This window comes from Protopterus annectens, chromosome 2.part2 (assembly GCF_019279795.1).
Source record: "Protopterus annectens isolate FY-2018-M chromosome 2.part2, PAN1.0, whole genome shotgun sequence".
NCBI lineage: Eukaryota > Metazoa > Chordata > Ceratodontiformes > Protopteridae > Protopterus > Protopterus annectens.
Window position 1 is genome coordinate 24799412 of NC_056730.1, and position 25161 is coordinate 24824572.

Below are 25161 nucleotides of genomic sequence, written 5' to 3' on the forward strand. Positions count from 1 at the left end.
TGAATGCAATGGGCTATCCATTTAGAAATGGTTTGCTTTGAAATGGCCGTCCCCTCTGCCCCTGCAGCAAAGCCAACTAGCAGTTGTTCAGATTTTCTGAGAGGCCTGGTCCTGTCCAAATAAAATCTAATGCAGTATTCTCTTCTCCTTTGTTTTGTGGATTCAGGAAAAAAGTAGGCAAATGAATGGAATGATTTAGGGCCACACTAGACACCACCTTGGGCATAAAGGATGGATTGGTCCTGAGGGAATCCCTGTCTGCAAGGAAGATAACAAAGGGCTCCACTGCCATAAGGGCCTGTAATTCAGACACTCTTCTAGCTGAAGTGATGGCTAGAAGGAAGGCTGTTTTCCAAGAAAGGAATTTCAACTCTGCAGTTGCAGCTGGTTCAAATGGAGGGAGAGTGAGCTTTCCAATACAAAGTTAAGATCCCAGGTGGGAGTAGGGGCTCGCCTGGGGGGGGGTCTTAAATTTTTAGCCCCTCTGAGGAATTACTTTACCAGTGGGTGAGAGAAGAGGGGTGGTTCAGTATTACAATGTGCTGAAATGGCAGAGGCAAGAATTTTGATAGACGAGAAGGATAGGCCCTTGTGGAGCATTTCTGTTAAGTACTGAAGGATATGAGGTAGGCTGGGCACCGTAGTGCCCATCTCCTGAGTCTGGCTCCAGGAACAGTATCTTTTCCATTTTTCAGCATAGGATTTTCTAGTACTTGGTCTCCTTGCTTCCAGAATGACATCTAGCACCTGCTTACTGAGGGATGCTATTGGACAGCTCAAGGAATTAGCCAGGCTGCAAGGTTCAGGGTTTGAAGCTGAGGGTGCAGAATCTGGCCCGCCTGCTGGGACAGCAGGGAAGGTGTCTGAGGTAGGTGCCATGGATCCAGGAGTATCATACTGCGCAACAGACAGTACCAGTGCTGGCGAGGCCAGTCTGGTGGAATCAGTATTGTCTTTGATTTGTCCTGTTTGATCTTTAGCAGAACCTTGAAGAGGAGAGGCAGAGGGGAAAAGGCATAAACTGAGAGGCTTTCCTAGATAAAGAACAGGGCATCCACTTTCCAAGCTTGACTGTGGGGAGCCCTTGTGTAGAATTTGTCCAATTGGTAGTTCTGAGGGGAGGCAAACAGGTCTATCTCTGGAGTCCCCCATTTTTTCCTCAAGAGGTTGAATATCTTTGGTTCCAGTTTCCATTCATGTGGGTCCATGAGATTTCTGCTTGGGTCATCTGCCAGTGAATTTAGCTTGCCTGGCAGGAATTAAGCTTGTAGGTGCACTTGGTAGCTCAGGGCTGTGTTCCACAGAGCCATGGCTAGTCTGCAGATGGGGTACGAGTGGGTTCCCCCCGCTTGTTTATGTACCACATAACTGTAGTGTTGTCTGTCTTTACCAATAACTGCCCTGGAAGGATATGGTCTTTGAAGGGTGTCAGGGAATTCTGTAGAGCTAACATTTCTTTTTGGTTGATATGCAGGTGCATCTGACTCGGGTTCCATTTGCCCTGAATGCACTGCCCTGCTATGTGAGCCCCCCATGCATAGTCTGATGCATCTGTAGTCAGGGTTTGGCCAGCAGGGGGCAGATTGAAAGGAAGCCCCTTATTTAGGTGGCAGGCCTCTGCCCACCAAAGGAATTCTGTCTTTATACAAGGAATGATAGAAATCATTGTCTCCAGGTCCTGAGAATGTTGACACCCTAGGCTTTTTAGATACCATTGTAGTTTCCTCATATGCAGTCTTGCATATGGAATTAGCAGAATGCAAGAGGCCATGAACCCCAGGGCTCGCAGGATTTTCCTTGCAGATAGCTGGGTCTTTCTGGCCAGTAGTCTGAAGTAAGCTTTCAAATAAACTTGTTTCTCTGGCGTGAGGTAAGCCATCTGGAAAGTTGTGTTCAAGCTTGCTCCCAGGAATACAATTTTCTGGCAGGGTACTAGATGAGATTTCTTTTCGTTTATGGTGTATCCCAGCAAGTTTAGAAGTTTCTTTACAAAAGCCAGATGTTTTAATAGCAAGCCCTGGCTTTTCTGCCTGAATTAGACAATCGTCCAGGTATGGGTATATCTGAATGTTTCTCTGCCTGCAAAATGCAATGGCTGAAGCTAGACACTTGTGAATACCCTGGGTGCAGTAGATAAGCCAAAGGGAAGTGCAGAAGTGCATGGAGCCTGCTCTGAAGCGTAGGAATTTCCTGCAAGATTCCCTTATTGGGATGTGCAGGTAAGCTTCCTTTAAGTCTTTTGTTGCCTACCAGGCATCTTTGCCTAGCATAGGAAGCAGCTGTTGAAGTGTTAGCATTTTGAATTTTGGGAATACCAAAAAGGTGCTAGAGTAGAGGGGTCCAGGGATAGGATGCCAGGAGCTGTCTTTTCTGGGTACCAGGAAGAGTCTTGAGTAAAAAACCTTGCCCCCTTTCTTCTGCTGGGACAGGCTGAATAGCCCTGATACTTAGAAGAGAGAGAGAATCTGCTATGCTGAGCCTCTACCCACTGATTTGGGGGTAGGTCTGGCCAACCGTTTGGGGTTGGTCAGGTGTGAAAGTGGAATCTGTATCCTTGGAAGACTATATTTAAAACCCATTTATCCTGGGTAATGAGTTCCCAGTTTTTTGCATGCAAGGCAATCTTTCCACCTAAGGGAGCAGGCAGTTGAGCAGGGCTTGGAAGGTTTAAGGTTAAGTCATTGTGCCACTTTTCCATAGGGAGGTACCTTAATACTTCCAGCTTTGGAAGTGGGAGCCCCCCACTGCTTAGGCCTGTGTGTGTCTTAAGACTGTAGCCTAGGGTGGTCTGCTGTTCCTGGGTTTGGACTGAGAAGGCCTGGAAGAGACTGGAAAGGGCCATTTCTTAGAAGGCCAATGCCTACTAAATCTGGGCGGCTGTACTTGCAGGAAATCTTTAACAGTTTGGTAGATTTAGCTCTTTCCTCCATCTTTTTAAGGACTTCTTCTTCTTTGTTGCCAAACAGGCAGTCTTGGTTTAAGGGAGCATCCAGTAATTTAGCTTTAACATGATCTGGCAAGTTCTGCTCCTTAAGCCAAGCATGCCTTCTAAGTACAGACCCAGTGACAGCAGCCCTGCAAGATGCTTCTAAAGAATCAAAACCACATTGCAAAGTATGTTTACCAACTTGTTCAGCAGAATGCATTAAATCCTGTAATTCTTTATGTTCAGCACAGTCAGGAATAAATATCATTTTCTGTTTAAGTAGTCCCATAATACGTTGCTGATACTTTAACATATGAAACTGGCAGTTTAAGGCCCTAATGGCCAAAGTAGCAGAAGTGTACACCTTCTTACCCCATCTGTCCAGGGCCCTGGACTCTCTATCAGAGGGGGTAAGAGTTTTGGCAGTAGTAGCCTTAATGCCTTTAGGTCCTTGGGAAATGGTCTCTGGGTCTGCAGTAGGATTCTTGAAGAGGAACTTGGAGAGTCAGGTACTCTGTAATACCTGTCAGGTTTTCTCAGAGCTGGGGGCAAAGTGTCTGGGGCCAGGCTGGATTCCAAGAAGGCATCATCCGCAATGTCCAGAAGGGGAGGGATAGCTAAAGTCCTGTGTTGAGGGAGGAGTAAGAATTCCCTAAGCCTCTTTTTGGAGTCAGAGAAATCCTGGCTTTCCCAGCGGAAATGCTCCCTGAGAGTGTGCAAGGTTTCACCAAAAGAAAAATCTTCTGGAGGGGAAGCAGAGGGAATGGAAACCTCTAAATCAGAATTCTTATAGGTAGATAAAGGCAAATCCTGGTAATTAGAGGAACAGAAATTTCAGAATCCTGATCAGAAGAATCAGAAGGAAAATCAGTTCTAGGTCTCTTGGAGGGGGAAGGCTGGCTTCTCCTAATTAAAGTAATAAGGTCTTCAGCCATTCTTATCATTTGTTTTTTAGGCATATGGGCCTGATCATGGGGTTTGGACGTCAGTTTTCTAGGCGTGGGTCGAGTTTTAGGCCTTGAAGAAGAAGATGGAGTTGGTTTTAAATGCAAGTCTGTAGGCCTGAATACACCCTCAGAAGTGGGTGCCTGCACAGCGGCTCCGGACCCATCCAAGGTAGAGACATCCGCAGGTTCCATAGTCGAAGAAGCATCTCGTGGTACCAGACTCCGAATGGGTCTCAGCAGAAGCCTGCGAATCTGAAGTAACAGGTATCAGGGCCTGCAAAAGCACCTCAATGAGTACCGGCGAACTGGCGACTAGCTTAGCGGAAGCATCGTCTGCAGTTTTGGACCTATGCGGTCTGTCTCTATCTTTATGTTTTTTCGGAGTATCGGTAGTTGGATGGCTTACCAACGACATTTCTGGATAGTTAAACCGAGAACCAAAATAATTTGCTGCAAAGATAGACCGACAACGAATAGTTCGGGGGTTGAATAAAGCACACAACTGACAGCAAGGAATGCAGTATGAATGAAAATCTTTATGAGGTATTTGCTTTCCACAGGTAAGACAATTGTTAACTTTTACTGACATCGGTTTAAGAGCAAGAAAAAGGATCCCCAATGGGGTACTTAGCTTTTTTGAAGACTTCGGTTCTGAAACTCGAAAACGAAAATTTCAGGAGTTGGACGACCGGCACTTGCGAAATGCTTCTGCTTCGGGCACCGCGCAGCAAGAAAGACTGATATAATGGAGTCAGCTGCATGTTTTATACCCCTGACGACCTGATGTCATAGAAGAAGAGACAGAATTTGACGCAGGAATCCAAGACTCTGGTATTCAGGCCAGCTGAGAGCTACCTGCAGGCAGATTACCCAAATGTAGTGACTGCAACAGTGAAACACAAAGAACATCAGAGAACATGGCTACATTTGGCTACTCCTCCAAGTCCTGGGACAGGTCTGTGCCATCCTCAGAGCAGGTTATGAGATTCAGTAACAGAGAATATAACTGAATCTCAGTACCTGTTCCAGGTACAGCAACACTCCCTTCAAATGAATACATCTCTGTGCTGAACAACATATACACCATTCCCCCCTGACATCATCATCAGGTGCCACCAGATGAAAAAGAATCAGGAAGTAAATGGGCTACTTCTCAAAATGCAGTATATATAAACGCACATTTTTTTTTAATTTAGTAAATCCAGGTTCACTGATGTAAGTAAAGTAAAATCGGTAAAATTTAGAATAAGAAAAAAACTCATAATTACAGCAAAATGATGTGGTAAAAAAGCTGACTTGATCTTTAAGAGATCAGTGTGTTTAAAAAATATCTAGCTTCTACTACTCTACACCTATCAACTACTAACATTTAGTTTTAGGTATACTTTAAATAAACATTTATTGGATCCAGAAAATCTTGATATCTCTGTAGTTCCAAAAACGCCACATTTGTGATCCCAAGTGGCAGAAAAACATAGTGCAAAATAGGCAAAATGCAAAATAAACAATTACTAGTCTTTATAAGGAAGGTATTTCTTTAATACCCCAGAGATGTGCATGTCTATAAGGTGCACCACCTGACATTCTTTATAATTTTCTAGAACAGATGTAGAAGACTTTAACCCAATGAATTAAGAAAGCAAAGTGGCCTATACTGGACTTAACCAATTGCTACACTGGCATCATTGTTTACAAGTGTGCATACATGAACAGCTAAGCTGTCTATGGAAACTCATCAGTGAAAAGTCATGAAGGAAACAAATTCAAAATGCAGAGTCATTATTTTAAAATAGTAGGACTTTTTTTTTGCTCAAGTGTACACTGTTACACTTCTCATACATCAGTCTTACAGTTATTTATGGATATACACCTGATGTTAAAGCTGCAAGGGAGCTGAAAACAAAACAATGCTTATTACATGTTTTTTTGATTTTTTAGATTTACTGTCGACTCAGTTTTCCTGAGGACCACGCACACAGAATGAGCAACTTAGGTACTGGCAATGATTTATATACACTTGCAAAGCATTCTGGGTGCTCAAGATCCCATACTTCTTCAGCTGAACAACTACATGCTGACATTATGGTTTCACTATCAGATAATCACATTTATTAAATGTTAGTGCATGTTGTTCCACGAGTGAAACATTGCTGACAAATTGTCTTACTCGGACATAAGTTTACCGTGCTGCTCCACTTAGTATGGAAAAATTGTAGCTTATACACTAATGTAGGCAGTGAGGCACTATACAGTCAGTCTTTCATGATGCTATTTTAAGAAAATTTTCAAGGGGCAGTGCTTAACATCAATATTAATTACAAAAATAGCACACAATTTGCATGAAACACTGTAAAATTTGATAAGTTATTATGGTAAACAGATTCCTCTTGTTACTAAGGGTTGGATGGAAACTGTGTTAATTGTGTTAATGCCAGCAGCAAGTCATGTTAGGGTGTGGGTAATGGTAGTTTACCCATGGTTGCTTTTTCATGGTCATTTGAACTTAACCCTTGTGACCACACTGCACCAGCTATAGATAAACTCCCACTACTAGCCACAGCTAAGCATGATTTACTGGTTAACATATACAAACTGGAAACCTGCATTTCCTACATCTGACCATTATTGGCCTTTGCTATAGTGGAGGGAATCCAGAATGGTAAACAACTGCTTAGTTTTGGATTCCCTTGTATTCATCCTGTAAACAGTAACGTGACAGCGTCACAATCTCTGTACAACCCTGCTGAGAATTATTTAAGCTACCTGCCACAAATAATGAAAAGGAATGAGACCCGAAACAAAGGAAAATATTTCTGTTTCCTGGCTGCTGTGCATGTTAAGTTCGTATCAAGACGATGGAATTCCATTAACAGCATCTCATTAAATTCATAAACCCGAAAGCACTGAAGTTGATACATTATGCATTTCAGAATGGGTTTTATTAAAATAAATATAAATAAATCTTAAACAAATGCATTTCTTTACAATGATTATAAACACAGTCTGAAGTGAAAATAACTATTTTCTTGGGTTCTCTTGGGTTAGCAGTAAAGTATACACTGCAAACTAAGCAAAATGAATCAGGAAGCTGGTGTATTTAAGTACATTTACAAAGAAAATGTAAAAGCTTCCAAGGTTAACATAGCATTTGCCAGTGAGAAGTATGAATCCTCAGCACAAAAACAGCTCACTTCTAGTGCAGATAAGACAACTTGATGGCTGATGGTTAGGAAATAGCAACTTGGAATTCAAATTAGTGGGGCTAAAACAAGGGGAACAGGACATTAATTGTAAGTTCCCTGATAAAGGAGAAGATTTTTTTTTTATTTAACTCAGTACTTCTATTAATATTACCTTCTGTGTACACAAGATGGTAGAAGTAAAAACTCCCAGACAAGCCATAGCCCCACTTTTCAACCCACTTCCTGAGAATCTGCATGATTATGTTGCAGCCCATTAGTTTTTTAACATTTTCCTATTTTCTGTCCTTTTACCCCTCTGACCTTCTGCGTTCTCCTTAATACCACTATCTAGGGCCAACCATGGTCACCTTCAGTACTTGACTGTATATTTATCTGTGCACCTGAAATACAAGAGAAGATGTGTCAGCATTATCTGGTGTACGTCACCTGTCCAGCTTAACCCAATGCTCACATATGGCTAGAAATAAAACATCTGGCACATCCTTTCTTTGAAACGGTAATCAGGTCAACAGCAGTCATGTCCTACTACCTCCTAGTCAGCCCTCTGCCACCCAGGCCATTGGCAGTGGAGATCACATATCCTGCAGCCCTATCACTGCCCCAATGTAAACGTGATGTTAATGCACTTAGTGACTTGCACTAATAAAACAATGTAAATTATTCAGAAGCTGAATGTGTCTCAAAAGTAGCAATAAGGTCTGAGGCCTGTAAAGCAGAATTAGCTTAATAAAACACATAGTTATCTCATGGTAGGGTTGTAATTAAATACCTGCTAAGGCTGGCTGTGCAAAATAGTGTTTTTTTATGAGGATTCAAAGCAAGAAAGCAAGCCATGTATTATATATTTCAATCTCCTTGAAAATGGCCACACCTTGTAAGCTCACTGAAGCACCTGGCCAAAAAATGAATCCCAAATAAATCAATAAAGACCACTACATCTCATCACATAAATCACTGCAACCATGAGAAATCTTGTAAAGACTTCCAGAAGCATCCGTCGTTTGCTATAGATATCACTCTCTTGTATTAGCCATATCCCTTATTAAAAGATGTTTCTGGAAATTTGTCACAGGAGTCTTGAAGTACCATATTCTCAGTAACAGAAATAGTGTTACAGTGCCTTTTCATTTAAGGAAATGGTACAGTAATGTATTCTGACTACAGTGAGCTGCAACATTAATTTTTATCTTTTATTTTCATAACTCTTTTTAACTCCTTAACAATCTAACTGAGCAACATTCAGAGCCTAACTGGCCCTTCTGTAATCCATTCTTCCTGACCATAGCACACCATATCATTCTGAGTGAGGTAAGGGGTCGCTCTCTACTGAAGGAAGTTGCCTCCTCAGAGCTCCCATCCTTTTCAAGGCTGGCAGTGGGGTAAAAACTGGCATACAAAAGACCATCAAACATAGCAGGTTCATGACTTCTCTCTTGTGCTCTTTAGTCCTCTCCCATGGTGGCCACTGTGAAGGAAGGGCATACAACACCAGTTCAAACATGTATGTTTGCACACAGCTTTCCTTTCTACAGTGCTATACAATGCATGGTAAGCCTTAGTGCTTGCTTGTCAATCTGCTACAAAATCAAGCCTTCAACCACTGCAGGAGATACTTGGACAATGAGGCACACTGCCACTTTCCCCTTGGAATCACTCAGACATCAAATCAATCCACTTGGGCTGCATTGAAGACTTGATCTATCTATACCATGGAGCTGTCCAATATTGGTTTTGCCTTTACAGAAATGGTGCAGCTTGCGTATTCTTTTTCCTAGGAAAGGTAAAGCAGTGAATTTTCACGTACATCACAACATGGGTACAGCAGACCTCCTAATTTGCTGGGATAGTGCAGCAAACCATTTCCATACATAGGTATGGTTTGACAGTTTATTCTCATTTGAAGGATGTGTATCAAACAGCACTACTGTATTCTAGCATTACATGACATCTTGCACTTAACCCCAGAAAGCATCGTAGGAGACCCCCCTCTTAAAGCCCAATCCTTAATCATAAACAGCCCACCCTATTACAGGACTGGACAACATGGCTATGTTGTGTCTTTCGGCTTATCCGGTTAGGGGTTGCCACAGCGGAACTCCGGTCCGCTAAGGTTTGGTAGTGGATGTTTACGTGTCGAGTTACCAGCCCTGATGCACAACCTTCAATGAAGGCACGCCCATTCACGCATGCCTCCACACAGAAGACGCTCTAGCTGAGAATCGAACGTGACAATGTCTTGCTGTGAGGCGACAACGCTACCGCAGCACCACTGCCACGGGTCGACAACATGGCTATGAAATTTTCAAATGTTTCTTTGGCCAGCCTGGTAGATTTGGGCATCCTAAGGCAATGAAGCAATTATCTCATGTTCTCAGACAACCAGTTAATCATTAAAGAAAATACCAACTTCTTTGGAGACAAAAATCTCGCATACAAATGAAGTTGTCAGAAATGTGCACACTACACCCCCCCACACACACACACACGTACAAACACCCCTCACCACAAACACATTTTCTTATGCTGAGGTGCTTAAAAGAAACCTTACCAAATCTCTGACTTGCAAAGACACCTGACAGTAACACTGCTCGTCAACAATCACTAAAACACAGACCAAAAGCCACACCAAACATCTCACATAAGCCTACACCGCATGGTCCCCCAAGATCAAAGCCTATATGGCAAGGATATTCTTTACCTAATATTCTTGTCACTGGGGCACCATGTGGCTATAAAGGACCTGATATGTACCTCACTGGACTATATGAAAAGAGACATAATGGATCTCTTGGAATATATGTCACAGATGAAAAGAGACATAATGGATCTCTTGGAATATATGTCACAGATGGGTAAGAGCCTTGCACATAGCAGCATTCTAACTTCATCAAGGATGATGCCACGGTATGAACAAAAAATTATTTTAATAATTGGCTTTGCTTCTGCTGTCACTCCAAGGGGATCCAATATCTGCATGGGAAGACATGGTCAACTGATCACATTGCTTTGCCGAGGATGGGCTGCACCTATCCTTCCAGGCTTTCTTTTTTTGGCTAAAACTTTATCCACCCACTTAGAGCTTAGTTTAGGCAATATCAAAAAGACAAAACTACCAACATAGTGAAAAAGTCTCCAAGCAACCTTAAGGTGTTACTGCTCATGCTAGGAGCCTAAATAAAAAAATCTCCACACCCTTCAAGCCCTCCTTACTCCAGAAAAAAGTAGACATCTGTGCTGTGACTGAAACTTGGTTTAAAGCCATAGAAAGTACTCCGGCAGTGCAAAGTTACAGTGCCTTCCACACATTTAAACTAGCAATAGCACAGACTGGGGCCCAAGGTGGAGCGGTCCTGATTTATGTTAGCAACAAACGTACCTCCTGATTGATAAAACTGGATCATACCATGGAGCTCATCCACATGCAAGTCACCACACATAAGGTCTCTCACCATATCATGGCTAGCTGCAGGTCACCATCAATGCCCCTATAGCCTCATGCTTCTTACCTAAACCTACTAGAGGCACTCACCATCCAACCAAACACCCTATTCATGGGTGACTAACTACCCTTCAATAGACTGGAAAATGTACACTGTCTCAAATTCACAGACACACAGCTTCCTGGACTTTATTAACACAAACATCTTGGAACAGATAGTGCATGCTCCAACCAGACGGTCAAACATACTGGATCTAGTACTCATTAACATGGGATAGTGTTGTGTCCCCCATGTCAACATCTCCTAGTTATGTTGGATCACAAATCTGTCTGCTTTGAAGTAAAAATCATCCTGGAAAACCCAGCTAAACCAATACAGTTAGGAACTATTCCAATGCAATCTACATCCTATTAAGTGACAGTCTGTCAAAACTCAAGGCTTCCCCTAGTCCCTGTGATGCCAGCTACCTGTGCAGAATTAATCACAGAGTCCCTATACAAGCATGGTAATGGCTCTATAGAGGCTGCCATACCTACCAGAAGTATACCCAAACAAGCACTAAAAGCAAATACCACTAGTGGAATCCTCACCTAAACAGGGTATACAATAAAAGAAGAAAACTGATGCCCAAAATCAGGAAGAGCAACTACCTTAAAGACAAATGTTATCTTATACAACTAAACAAGAAACTAAGAGGTCTAATTAAGTCCAAGAAGGCCAGCTATGAGGTCAAGATAGTCACACAGGTTAAGGACAATCACACGGCCTTCTTCAACTATGTCTAGAACCTTAAAGTTAACACACATCGGTCTGCTGTACTATTCACCATCAGGCCGGCACACAGTAGTGTGTTGACCTGGTGATGAACGGTAGCACATTCACTGATCAGGGTGACAGTAAATCTACTGGCCGATAAATTCTTCTCAAACATCACCCCCTCACTCCCTCTCCCAGGTGAAATCCCCTCCAATATACTACCCCCAATTATTGGCAGGGACTAGGTGCTGGAAGCACTGGCTAAAACCAAGAACACCACCTCCATGGGTCCCAACAACATGCCTGGTTATCTCCTGAACAGTCTAAAATGGCTTACTATCAAAATTCATATGGCCGACATTCATTTGGTCGAAATCATTACACCGACAGTTCAAAATATCAACATTAAAATGACTACATTTAAATGGTTGACACACACCTGCAAACTAACACTAGTGTTTTTGCAGGGGGTCTGTGCCCCCTGCGCCCCCACACCCCCCACTACTTATATATTACAACTCCAGGATCACACAAAAGTGCTGACAGGGATAAATCCTTTCCTGTTGCCAACATAATGTCGACATAAAGTGGACTGCACTGTCTGTCAACCAAATGAACTTCTTAATATTAATGTGTCGACCATATAAAGGTTGATATTTTGATAGTAAACCGTCTAAAACATATCCTATCAGGAAATCTTGAGGTGCTCTTCAACTATAACCTTAAAACAGGCCATGATCCAAGTAAATGGAGGACCCCAACAGTCATTCCCCACCACAAGAGTGGACCATCAACAGACCCAGGGAACTACAGATCTATCAGTCCATCAAGCCTAATATGCAAACCCATGGAATGAATTATCATAGAAATGAAAAACAAGGACAACTGGAATTCAGGCCGACTGCGGGTAGACTGCCAGCAGGATAACCCAAGTGTAATGACTGCAACAGTGAAACACGATGAACATCACACTTGTTCCTCCATCAAACTTTACTCCTTCAAGGTTAGGGATAGGTTCCCACATACAGACAAACATAGATGCACACATACACACACAGCTTATCACTCATCCACAGACCCTCTCCCACAAGTCTCGCATCCCTAATCTGGAATTTACTTCTCAGCACGGTAATGAGCAGAAATATGTCTTCCTGCAATAGGTTTCTATTACTTTAGGTTCATAGGTTCATAATAGGCTATCTGCCCTAGGGCATTTATAAGCCTAGCCAGAGTATGTTTGGCTTTCGCCACCCATTTTAAATTAATTTTGCTATGCCCTTTTTCGAGGTTAGTATACTGTGCCTCTGTCTAACAGTGACACAGAAGTGATACCCGGGGTAAACCTACGATCTCCCATCCACTCATCAAGATTCCTCTTGAAGAGAGTCAATGAGGGACTCTGCCTAACCTGGACTGGGATTTTATTCCATAGTGAAGGGAGCCTCTGGGTTATGAATCTGTCCCTCCAGCATGTCCTATTTATTTCAGTGCTGAGGTTCAAGTCTCTCGAGCATGTAGCTCGATGGGATTTGGATTTTTTTGAGGTGCAGCATGTCCCTTAATTCCGGGTTAGACATGGCCTTATACGTCAGGCACAGGTCACCTCTGAGCAGGCAGTATGCCACTGAGTAGAGCTGGAGTTTCTTTAACTGGGCAGCATATGGCATCTGTTTGAGCCCTGTGATCCTCTTGGTGAGGTACTTTTGGGGTCTTTCCAGTTGCTGCAGGTGTTTGGTAAGGTACATCCCAAAAGGGGCATTGTACTCGATTATGGGCCTGATGAGGGATGAGTAAAGAGGCACGATGACCTCCCCTAATCTAGATGTGAATCCCTTCATGATTAGGTGGGCTATATAAAATGTTTTTCTAACCACTTTGGCCACATAGTTGTCAAATGAGAGATTGCTATCAACTTGGGTCCCCAGGTCCCTAATTACTTCTTCTGTACTTAATGGATTACCACCTATGTGGTAATTTGTGGGCACTTTGTTTTTGCCAAAGGGGATGACTACACACTTTTTGGCGTTTAGCTTGAGGCCATGGCTCTAGCACCAGTTGTCTGTTTCTATGAAGCCCTTTTGGAGGATGCTTGTGTCGGCTGGAGAGTCGATTATGGCGCCCAGTTTGCAGTCATCTGCGAACTTGGTCAGCCACAGTCCTTCCGTGTTGGCCTGTACCTCTGAGAAATATATACCAAACAAGAGAGGTCCCAGGACTGAGCCTTGTGGGATGCCACTTGTAACTGATTTGGAGTCTGACATGGCTCCAGCAATTCTAACCATGTGGGTTCTGTCCTTGAGCCAGTTTGCAACCCATCTAGTGGCATAGGGCTTTATATTTAAGCTGGTGAGCTTATCTATAATGCCCGAGTGGGGTATTGTATCGAAGGCTTTTGCGAGGTCCAGATAGGCTGTGTGGACCACCTTCCCTTCGTCAATGGCCTTGGTGACTGTTTCAAAGAAGTAAACCAGGTTTAAGAGGGAGGATCTGCCCTTAACAAAGCCAAACTGGGTAGGATCCAGTGTCTGTAGGTCCCCAATATCTTTATTTATGAGGTCCATGATGATCCTTTCCATAGCTTTGCAGACCAAGCTAGTCAGGCTTATGGGGCGATAGTTTCCAGGGTCCGTTGAGGCACCACCTTTGTGGAGAGGGACCACTGTTGCTGTACGCCACTCTTTGGGTACATATCCTGTAGTAAGGCTGAGATTGAACATTAGTTTTATTTGGGTTTAGCTCTTCTTGGAGTTCATGTAGGACGCAGCCTGGGACACCGTCTGGTCCCATTGATGCTGTGTTTTTTGCTTTGGAGAGGGCAGCTCCCACCTGAGCATCTAAGATGTTAGGGGGGGGCAGCACTCTGCTTGGATAGATATTTGCCCTTTTGGTGGGGAGGGGGGGGGGGGAGTTTGCGCTGAACCTGTCAGCTAGGATGTTGGCAATGTCTGTGGGATCAGTGTATTTTTTGTCATTTTGGACTAATTCTGAGCATATCTGGGAATTCCCACCCAGGTTCCTAACATAACTAAAGAAAGCCTTGTGATTATCCTTAGTGTCCTGTGCAATTTTTCTCTCGAAGCTGGCCTTTGATGATTTTATGAGTGCCCTTAGTTTTTTGCTAATACTGATCAGAGATGCCTTCCCTTTTTGGAATTTTGCTCTTATCATGTAGTAGCTTCCTCCTTCTATTGTGTAGTTTGTTTATGGCTGGGGTCCACCAGGCAGGTCGTCTGCCTTTGGAGGATTGGGTCTTGGTTTTATTTGGGATTGCATGATCCATGCATTCCTGAAGGTGTTCATAGAATGCATTTATAAAGGATTCTGCGGTCTGGGCCGTATTTTCCACAGGCCCGGGGGCTTTGAAGGATTCCACCTCGGTTTTGAGGAGTGTGAAATTTGCTTTAGAGAAGTTTTTCACTGTGGTTTTCTGGGCAGGGGGTGGGGTCGGTATGTGAATATCCAGTGAGATCAGTTTATGGTCTGATCTTACCAGTGAGGGATACACTTCTGGTCTGGAGCATAGAGTCCCCATGTTGGTGATGATCAGGTCCAGTATGTTTTCCCTCTTGTGGGAGTGGTAACAAGTTGTTCCATAGCATTTGAGTTTATGAATTCTAGGAACCTTTGGGCAAGGGTGTTGGAGCTAGAGTAATGCTCCCAATCTATGTTTGGGTAGTTGAAGTCGCCCAATATAATGGTGTTCGGAGAGACCTTCATATTTTCCAGTGTTCTCAGGAAGGCCGAGTGGGGTTCCTGGGTTTGGGAGGGTGGTCTGTAGCAGGCTATAAACTGGAAGGCAGTTTTACCCACTGTTAGTTGCACATGAATAGTCTCTGATGCTTCGTGCTTTGCCACCAACCTGGAGGTGTGGGCATCTTTGATGAATATCGATATTCCCCCTCCTTTTGTGGTTCGGTCCAAGTTTTGGGGCCGAAAAGCATGGTATGAGGTATAACCTGGTAGTGCTGGGGGTGCTCTCGGGAGTCCTGAACCAGGTTTCTGTTACTGCACAGATATCGATGTTCTCCATGCTAAGGAGAGTTTTGAGTGCGTGCATGTTGAGATTTAGACTTCTGGCGTTGAGTTACTCTTAGTTTCTTATCCCTTGTGATACCTATGGAGGTGGATTTGTCTTTTGAGCCTTGCCTAAAAAAGGCACTATGGGGGTAGCAAGAGCCTTTGGCAATATCCGAAAGCCCAGGGGTGACAGGTGCAAGCCGTCCCTAGCAAAGCATCGTGGCTTGTCGTGCATATCATCCCAAGCTGACAGGCATTGGATCCCCTTTGAATGACACCAATACTTAAGCCAATTGTTGAAATTGATCATCTTGTCTTCATATTGTGGCATCATTCTTGGTGAGGGTAAGATGCTACTCAAGGTCAGGGTCATACCAGCCTGGGCTACATGCTCAGAGAGCTCCTCTATGTCTCTTTTCATGTAGTCCAGGGAGGTACGTCTCAGGTCATTCACACCAGCATGGACAATGACTGAGTCATATATGTACTTGCCTTGGAGTGACCTGAGTGCTTGTGTTATGTGGTGGATCCTAGCGCCAGACAGGCTGCTCACCGTGACCTTCTCCTTGTTCAGCCTGGTGAGCCGGACGTCAGTGTGCCTGACGATAGAGTCACCTATTACAAGTGTATCAGGTGTGTTGTTTAGCCTTAAGGGTTGTGACTGTTCGGCACACTGGCTTTGTGAGATATGAGTTGCACGTGTTTTGTTTTGGGGTAGCGGTTGCTTGGGTGTCTGCTTTGGAGGTCTCTGCTGCTTAGGCAGATCTTTATTTAGAGCCTCCGAGTATGTTTTTGTGTGATTATGTGTTTGGTTTGCTGTCGTGGTAGGTCTATGTGAGACTGGAATTGTAGTGAGTGTGGTTTCCTTCTCCTCCTGACTGGTTATGCCAGTACTGAGTTGAGAGAGCTTAGCCTCCAGTTTGGCTATATGGTTGCATCTCTCACATGTGTTGGAATTTGTTGGGAGGAGGAGAGGGTTGTCTGTGTACATGAGGCAGTTGTAACATTGCCTCAAGATTCCCATATTCACCAGCTGGACCGGAGAGGAGATTGACAACTGACCTTTGGACATGCTAGAATAATATTGGGAATTCCTTTATAATTGAAAACAAGGGCCAATGGGGAGCGAGGGTGTAGTGCTTTTAATTTTTAGTGCTGACTTATAATTGCTTTAGTGAGCAAGTGCCAGGTAACAAGTGCAATGTGTTACAGGTAACTTAAATGCAAAAGCGACAAACAGTAACTTTCTTTCAAGCGAAGCAAGGAAATAAGTACAGTAAGCAATGCAGATATCACTAGGGATCCACAGAAGCACTGAGAAGCCACGTTTTAGGTGGAATTAGCGTTCCAGGCAAATAACAAGCATACAAACAAAGCTAGATTCAGCAGGCCTGGATCTAGTCTATGCTACAGCAAACAAGGTGTACCAATTTCAGTAAGATACAGTTCAAATATTCAGGCACTATAAACCTTTAACCAGAAATTCCCAGCTCAGAAGGGCAGAGTCCAGCCTCTCCTCCCACAAGAGTGCAGACCACGAACCTTCTTAATGTAAAATAACTGGCCTGAAGCCCAAGTGCTTAAACCAGAGCTAATACACTTTAAGAGTAACAGACACTGAGCTCTCAATCAGCAGTTCCCAACTTAGAAGGATGAAAGCTACCTGTCCTGCCACCACAGTGCATGCCACAAACCTTCCTAATGTAGAACAACTGGTCTGAAGCCCAAGTGTTTAATCCAAAAGACTTAGAATTATAGCTACACTTTAACCAAGTTACTACCAAGCAGTAATAAATACAACTGAATACTTTAAATAATGCCTGGATTACTGCTCAAGTTATACAAACAAAGCTAGATTCAGCAGGCCTGGATCTAGTCTATGCTACAGCAAACAAGGTGTACCAATTTCAGTAAGAAGAAATTCAGATATGCATGCACTATAAGCCTTCAACCAGAAATTCCCAGCTCAGAAGGGCAGAGTCCAGCCTCTCCTCCCACAAGAGTGCAGACCACAAAACCCTCTTAATGTAAAATAACTGGCCTGAAAGCCCAAGTGCTTAAACCAGAATTAATATACTTTTAGAATAACAGACACTGAGCCCTCAATCAGCAGTTCCCAACTTAGAAGGATGTAAGCTACCTGTTCTGCCACTACAGTGCAGACCACAAAAACCCTCTCAATGTAAAACAACTGGTCTGAAGCCCAAGTGTTTAAACTAAAAGGCTTAGAATGAGTTACACCAAGCAGTAATAAATACAATTGAGAACGTTTAAGATGACACAAAAGCAAAATAAAGTAGGAAGAAACACAAGTACAGTAAAAGCAGAAGATTTTTTTTTTTTTTTTTTTTAGAAAAGTAGCAAAAGCAGTAGTAAATACAATTCTCATGCAGTGCAAGCTGGCACACTTGAATATGTAGCAATATTAGTCCACACACAATTTGAAAAAATGTAATTAAATTAAAAAGGACTAAAAGCAAGTGCAGAAAGGGTTTATTAGGTAGAATGCGGTAAAGAGATGTCCTGGGGGAGTGTCTTAGATCAAATCTACAGTGGGGCAGGCACTGAAAAAGCCACCAAATTTAAACTACAACCAGGAATATCAAGCAGACAATTTAGCTCTATAATACAGAATAACACAGAAAATATACTCAGCTCTATAAACTTGAAGATAGTTCTGTAAGGCTGTCTCTCAAACTAAGGTTGCAGTTTGAATACAGGTTGTTAATTAAAAGGAGACACAGCACTAGCTAAATTATATCAGCTGAAAGACAAGGCAGGAAATGGGGGGGGTGGGGAACAGTTTCAACACAGACGTAAGGAATGTGCAAATTATAAAAAAATATATATACTGTTTTCTATAGATTTGGAGAGCAGTAAGAGACACAGATATCAAGCAGACAATTTAGCTCTATAATACAGAATAACACAGAAAATATACTCAGCTCTATAAACTTGAAGATAATTCTGTAAGGCTGTCTCTCAAACTAAGGTTGCAGTTTGAATACAGGTTGTTAATTAAAAGGAGACACAGCACTAGCTAAATTATATCAGCTGAAAGACAAGGCAGGAAATGAGGGGGGGCAACAGTTTCAACACAGATGTAAGGAATGTGCAAATTATAAAAAATTATATATACTGTTTTCTATAGATTTGCAGAGCAGTAAGACACAGATATCAAGCAGTCAATTTAGCTCTATAATACAGAATAACACAGAAAATATACTCAGCTCTATAAACTTGAAGATAGTTCTGTAAGGCTGTCTCTCAAACTAAGGTTCCAGTTTGAATACAGGTTGTTAATTAAAAGGAGACACAGCACTAGCTAAATTATATCAGCTGAAAGACAAGGCAGGAAATGAGGGGGGGGGGAACAGTTTCAACACAGATGTAAGGAATGTGCAAATTATAAAAAATATATATACTGTTTTCTATAGATTTGCAGAGCAGTAAGGCACAGATATCAAGCAAACAATTTAGCTCTATAATACAGAATAACACAGAAAATATACTCAGCTCTATAAACTTGAAGATAGTTCTGTAAGGCTGTCTCTCAAACTAAAGTTGCAGTTTGAATACAGGTTGTTAATTAAAAGGAGACACAGCACTAGCTAAATTATATCAGCTGAAAGACAAGGCAGGAAATGAGGGGGGTTGGGGGAACAGTTTCAACACAGATGTAAGGAATGTGCAAATTATAAAAAAATATATATACTGTTTTCTATAGATTTGCAGAGCAGTAAGACACAGATATCAAGCAGACAATTTAGCTCTATAATACAGAATGACACAGAAAATATACTCGGCTCTATAAACTTGAAGATAGTTCTGTAAGGCTGTCTCTCAAACTAAGGTTCCAGTTTGAATACAGGTTGTTAATTAAAAGGAGACACAGCACTAGCTAAATTATATCAGCTGAAAGACAAGGCAGGAAATGAGGGTGGGGGTGGGGGAACAGTTTCAACACAGATGTAAGGAATGTGCAAATTATAAAAAATATATATACTGTTTTCTATAGATTTGCAGAGCAGTAAGACACAGATATCAAGCAGACAATTTAGCTCTATAATACAGAATAACACAGAAAATATACTCAGCTCTATAAATTTGAAGATAGTTCTGTAAGGCTGTCTCTCAAACTAAGGTTCCAGTTTGAATACAGGTTGTTAATTAAAAGGAGACACAGCACTAGCTAAATTATATCAGCTGAAAGACAAGGCAGGAAATGAGGGGGGTGGGGGAACAGTTTCAACACAGATGTAAGGAATGTGCAAATTATAAAAAAAATATATATACTGTTTTCTAAAGATTTGGAGAGCAGTAAGAGACACAGATATCAAGCAGACAATTTAGCTCTATAATACAGAATAACACAGAAAATATACTCAGCTCTATAAACTTGAAGATAGTTCTGTAAGGCTGTCTCTCAAACTAAGGTTCTAGTTTGAATACAGGTTGTTAATTAAAAGGAGACACAGCACTAGCTAAATTATATCAGCTGAAAAACAAGGCAGGAAATGAGGGGGGTGGGGAACAGTTTCAACACAGATGTAAGGAATGTGCAAACTATAAAAATATATATACTGTTTTCTATAGATTTGCAGAGCAGTAAGACACAGATATCAAGCAGACAATTTAGCTCTATAATACAGAATAACACAGAAAATATACTCAGCTCTATAAATTTGAAGATAGTTCTGTAAGGCTGTCTCTCAAACTAAGGTTCCAGTTTGAATACAGGTTGTTAATTAAAAGGAGACACAGCACTAGCTAAATTACATCAGCTGAAAGACAAGGCAGGAAATGAGGGGGGTGGGGGAACAGTTTTAACAGAGATGTAAGGAATGTGCAAATTATAAAAAAATATATATACTGTTTTCTATAGATTTGCAGAGCAGTAAGACACACATATCAAGCAGACAATTTAGCTCTATAATACAGAATAACACAGAAAATATACTCGGCTCTATAAACTTGAAGATAGTTCTGTAAGGCTCTCTCTCAAACTACTTTCCTGCCTTCCTCTAGTGTTCTCTATGCAGCAACTACTGTATCATATTGCATATCTTCCTGTCTTGACCTTCAATGATGTCATTTCTCCTGGCCTGTTCAAGGGCTGCCTTTAGAAACCCTTATTCATATGGGCAGCCAATACATTTCTAGTAAGCCTCAACCCTGCTTTGAGGTCGCTGACATAAGCAGTCATATTACTGGTTTGACAGCAACAAGCTCACATCCATGGTCCTGGCTGTTTCATTGCCCTGAAAGCCTGCTCTTGTATAGTGGCAATCAGATAACAAAACCATCTTTCCCTTCCCATAGGACAAGGGAGACAGTGTTGGCCACCCAGGTCTTCCAAAACCTAAACCACTAACTGACCTTTGATTGTCTGGGTCCTTGTCAGGGCTTTATTCCTCTGTTTCACAGAACTGGGTCTCATGGCTAAAGGTTTATTCAACACTGCATTAAGAAAGATGCAGTCCTGCAGCCTTATGTGGGAGGTAGATTTACATATTCTGTTTGTAACCTTATATTATTGTAAAAATACATTTGCCTAACTAATGGAATAAGTTATGAAACAAAAATGGTACAAAAAGTTGATTCCTCTATGCTGCTGTGATTCTCTGTATACAACATGTTTGAATTACTATAAATCCTGAAACTTTCTAGTACTTTCCTAACAAGCTAAAAATTGCCATTTAACAAGACTGTACTAATAAAACTACCATCTGGTTCATGAAAAAAATAAAAATATTTGCAAATTATTTTTTCTGTAAATATCTGCTAGTCTAATAAAATTCATAGCTTTCCTTAAGCCGTGGTGGTGCAGCGGTAGCGTTGTCGCCTCACAGCAAGAGGTTCTCCCATTCAATTCTCGGCTGGAGCGCCTTCTGTGTGGAGTCTGCATGTCCTCCCCACGGTCGAGTGGCGTATGAAAGACATGCGGAATGGGCGTGCCTTCATTAATGGTTGGACGTCGGGGCTGGCACCTCGGCACCGTAAAAATCTACTGCCAATTCATTAGCGGACCGGAGTTCCACTGTGGTAACCCCTAACCGGGAAAAGCCAAAACAAAAACAACAACAACTTACTGTACACGCCTTGTTGTCCTCGAACCACAGTGGCAACATTTCTGTACATTTTTCCTACAGAACATCTCTTCAAAATTTCATCTCCCCATGTACAATACTATACAATATAATAATATATTAATATTAATATATATTATACATAATAGAATATATATTTTATATATATATACATATAATATATAATTTATCATGTTCAAGCTTTATGTGTCTCTTCAACCAAAATTAAAACTTACAAAAAAAGAGGGGGCCTTAATGGTCATTTTGCAGATTTAAGCAGAACAGGTATAGATGAAAGCCTAAAACAATACATCTAGTGTATTTTTGCATGTGTTTAAATTTTGTTTTCCAGAGAAGAGCATTGAACCCAATTTGGACCAGTTTCAGGCTAACTTCATGAATATTAATAGGAATGAATATGAATAGGGCAGCCTTCCTATTGCCCAGCACCATCCCCTCTCATCTCCCATTATTCTCCCTCCAGACCTCTCCGAAGCTCTAACCAAGACCTACTACAAATCTACAAATCCAAGTGTAAATTTGGGTGCAACATGTACAGCTATCATCCCATTATTGCCTGGAATAGGCTCCCACTAGAAATCAGGATCCTTTCACATCCTAAAGAATTTAAGACAGCCACCAAAGAGCACTTTAAAAGTCACAGGTCCTGCCACTGGACCCTCCCTCCTTAATCATCCCCTATTTCCTATACCTTAACCTACTTTCTGACCTTAACTCACTTGTCTCACTAGCTTTCTCGAATCTTCCTTGACTACTCTTTCTACTGTCTTCTAAAATCTATTAAGCAAATCGCCTCAGAGAAACATTCTCTTGTAATTGTCTTGCCTTCATGCAACTACATTATGATAAAACTGGGTTTTTGTAACCACTTACCCCAAAAACTATATTCATCTTAATGACATATTTTCTTTTTATACATCTTGAAATAGTTTTGCTATACTCTTGATTATTGACACTGTATAACATTGTATTGCTACTTAATGCCTTGTAATAATCCTGTAGCATTACTGTTTAATGCTAATTTAGAATGAAAATTGTATAATATGTTGGAGCTTTTCTCCTCGGGCCTCCACTGAAAAAGGGCTCTTCAGCTCAGTTGGACAACCCCGGTCAACAAATGTAAAATAAATAAATAATAAATCAATGAAACATCTGAACACTCAAAAGTACATAGTTAATATACTGCACAGAAAAAAGACAAACCTTATTCAACATACACATATTTAACAACAGAGAATGTACAGGCAAAAAGAAATATTTAAGGAGTTTCACAGAAATGTGAAATCACAAGTTATGCTAAAAACATGTTAACTCTGCAGACAATAAACTGGCAATATGAGTTACTGTTAGCAAAATATTTTATCCATTTTTAGATTAGGAAGATAACTTTTCATTTTCAGGGGATGAGCTAGAGTTTGGTTTAGCATATCACAGGTTCTTCTTAGATAACTAAAGGTATTAAATCAGTATGAAATCAGTATGTATCCATAGCATGACAAATATGGTTAAAGCCTTCAGTTTTATAACTAAGGTTTATATTACAGCAAAATGTAATGATAAAAGGAACAAAGGGCTTTGTGCCCCCTTTTTCTAGACATTGCTACTTTGAATTTCAGTGGTACTAAATACACACAATGTGGTCTTAAGAAAGAAACCAAATATGCCAATACTATATTCCAGCCCACTGTGTAAACAGTTAGAAACATGACCTCACTTCGAAATGAAATACTACTTTGATGGAGCATAGCAGCTAAATAAACTATCCTAAGAGTAAAACCACCCTAATGGTGTACTACTGCTGATGAACTACAAATGATCTACCAAAAGAAAAACATATAACACTTGGTCTACAGATAAAACAGTTTGGGATCTAACCAAAGCAAATTGTAATCAAAGAAATATAGAAATTACACTTTCAGAGAGCATCCTTTCCAAGCAGCTTATTTTTTACACTATTCAACTGAAATATGACGTTCTTTTCAAGTTACAGTGCTTAAATGAAGCCCATTTGCTTAAACACATCTGCCCGAAATCCTAACTGAATGAAGTTTGCAGAATACAGTACAATTGAAGGGACATATCATATCTCTGTTCAGATATTAGCTTATTTAATAGCTCAGACACTGTCTTGGCAGAGGGTTATCCCACACTTCAAACCCACAGTGGGGGGTGGGCTTTCATCCCCAGCTCCCTTCTTATATATACATATACCTATATTTATATCTGTATCTATGTATAACTGCGGTGGTGGTGCTGCGGTAGCGTTGTCGCCTCACAGTAAGACACTGTCCCATTCGATTCTCAGCTAGAGCATCTTCTTTGTGGAGACATGCATGAATGGCCGTACCTTCATTGAAGGTTGTGCGTCAGAGCTGGCAACTCGACACGTAAAAATCTATTGCCACTCATTAGCGGACCGGAGTTCCGCTGTGGCGACCCCTAACCGGGAAAAGCCGAAAGACACAACAAAAAGTATCTGTATCTATGTATATTTATATCTGTATCTATGTATGTTCTGTGTGCATCTGTGTATGTATAAAGTGAGACACAGGGTGACAGACAAATAGGAATATGCATAGTGTATAGATTTATACATTAATTAACAAAGCAAAGATTGCATAACTTCACCAAGACAGAATATTTGTAATTCACTCTTCCTTGGCTCTGAGACCTTGTATTTGTATGGTGTATGTATGTATGTGTATGTGTAGGACTTTCACATTTGTATTACATTCTTTTAGTACTCACATTAGAATCATTTTCATGTGCTTTTTTTTCTTGACATTTGTTTGATCACTGGGACTTGCTTGAAGTGAAACTTCAGTCAAACATAATTTCGCTTAGCTCTTATCAGACAAATAGGATTTTGCCAATTAAAATACATACATTTGGTTGTTCCAATTATTTGCATGCTTGAGAGTAAAATTAAACAAGAAAAGTATCTTACTCTTGTTTGCTGTTGAAGTACCTGGTTAGGGATTCTGCCACTGCAGACACATACTGTTAAACTTTCTGTGTTTACTTCTGTCCTTTTTGTTGTGCTTATTTAAATCTTAATTTACTACAGATGATCAAACAACAATAAGTACTACAGTTATCTATTATGGATCATCTCCAAATGGAGACAAAAGACGGTTTAGAATGTGACTATACATGTACATACAGAGTAGTTTACTTCAACATGGCTTTCCTGGCCAGCAAGTGCCACATTGTGTTGGATGCAAATCTTTAAATATGCTACACTGTTAGAGTTTTGTCACAGTGACACACAATCTCCACTGCTATATGCCTGCAGCTTGCTAAGCATATCCTGCAAGGCCAGCTGACTTATAGTTACCTTTCTTCCGTATGTCAGAAAAGATGCAGTTCAACAACACAGTTCCTTGTTAACCAGAAGGCTGTATGTTTAAGTGTCAGGCAGGGAATGAGGTCATACCTGAAAGAAGGCTGTTGTCCTGATACTGTGAACCATTCACTGCATAAGATGTTAAACCCAGGTTTTAGTCTACCTATCTTGATGCTAATGCTATCTGAGTAAGTGTTAATTAACAAAAGGTGGGTACAATGTCTTATTGACAGCATTGAAGCAAACGTTCATAACAATATTACTCAGTTTGAATGTAAATACATAAATGCTGATCATGTAAATATTAATTTCTCACACACACACATTTTTATATATATATATTTACTTTTTTGTCTGCTGCTTTTAAGTATGTGTTTAAAGAGTTTTAGCCAGTTATAACAGTTGTCTAAGTATGT

At 41.2% G+C, this 25161-nt stretch overlaps 1 protein-coding gene across 1 annotated transcript in view; it reads right to left on the bottom strand.

Moving 5' to 3' along the window:
• The window catches only part of ARSB (arylsulfatase B), a 1447444-nt gene that overhangs the window by 274311 nt on the left and 1147972 nt on the right, over positions 1 to 25161 (bottom strand). The gene's annotated exons all lie outside the window — the stretch shown is intronic.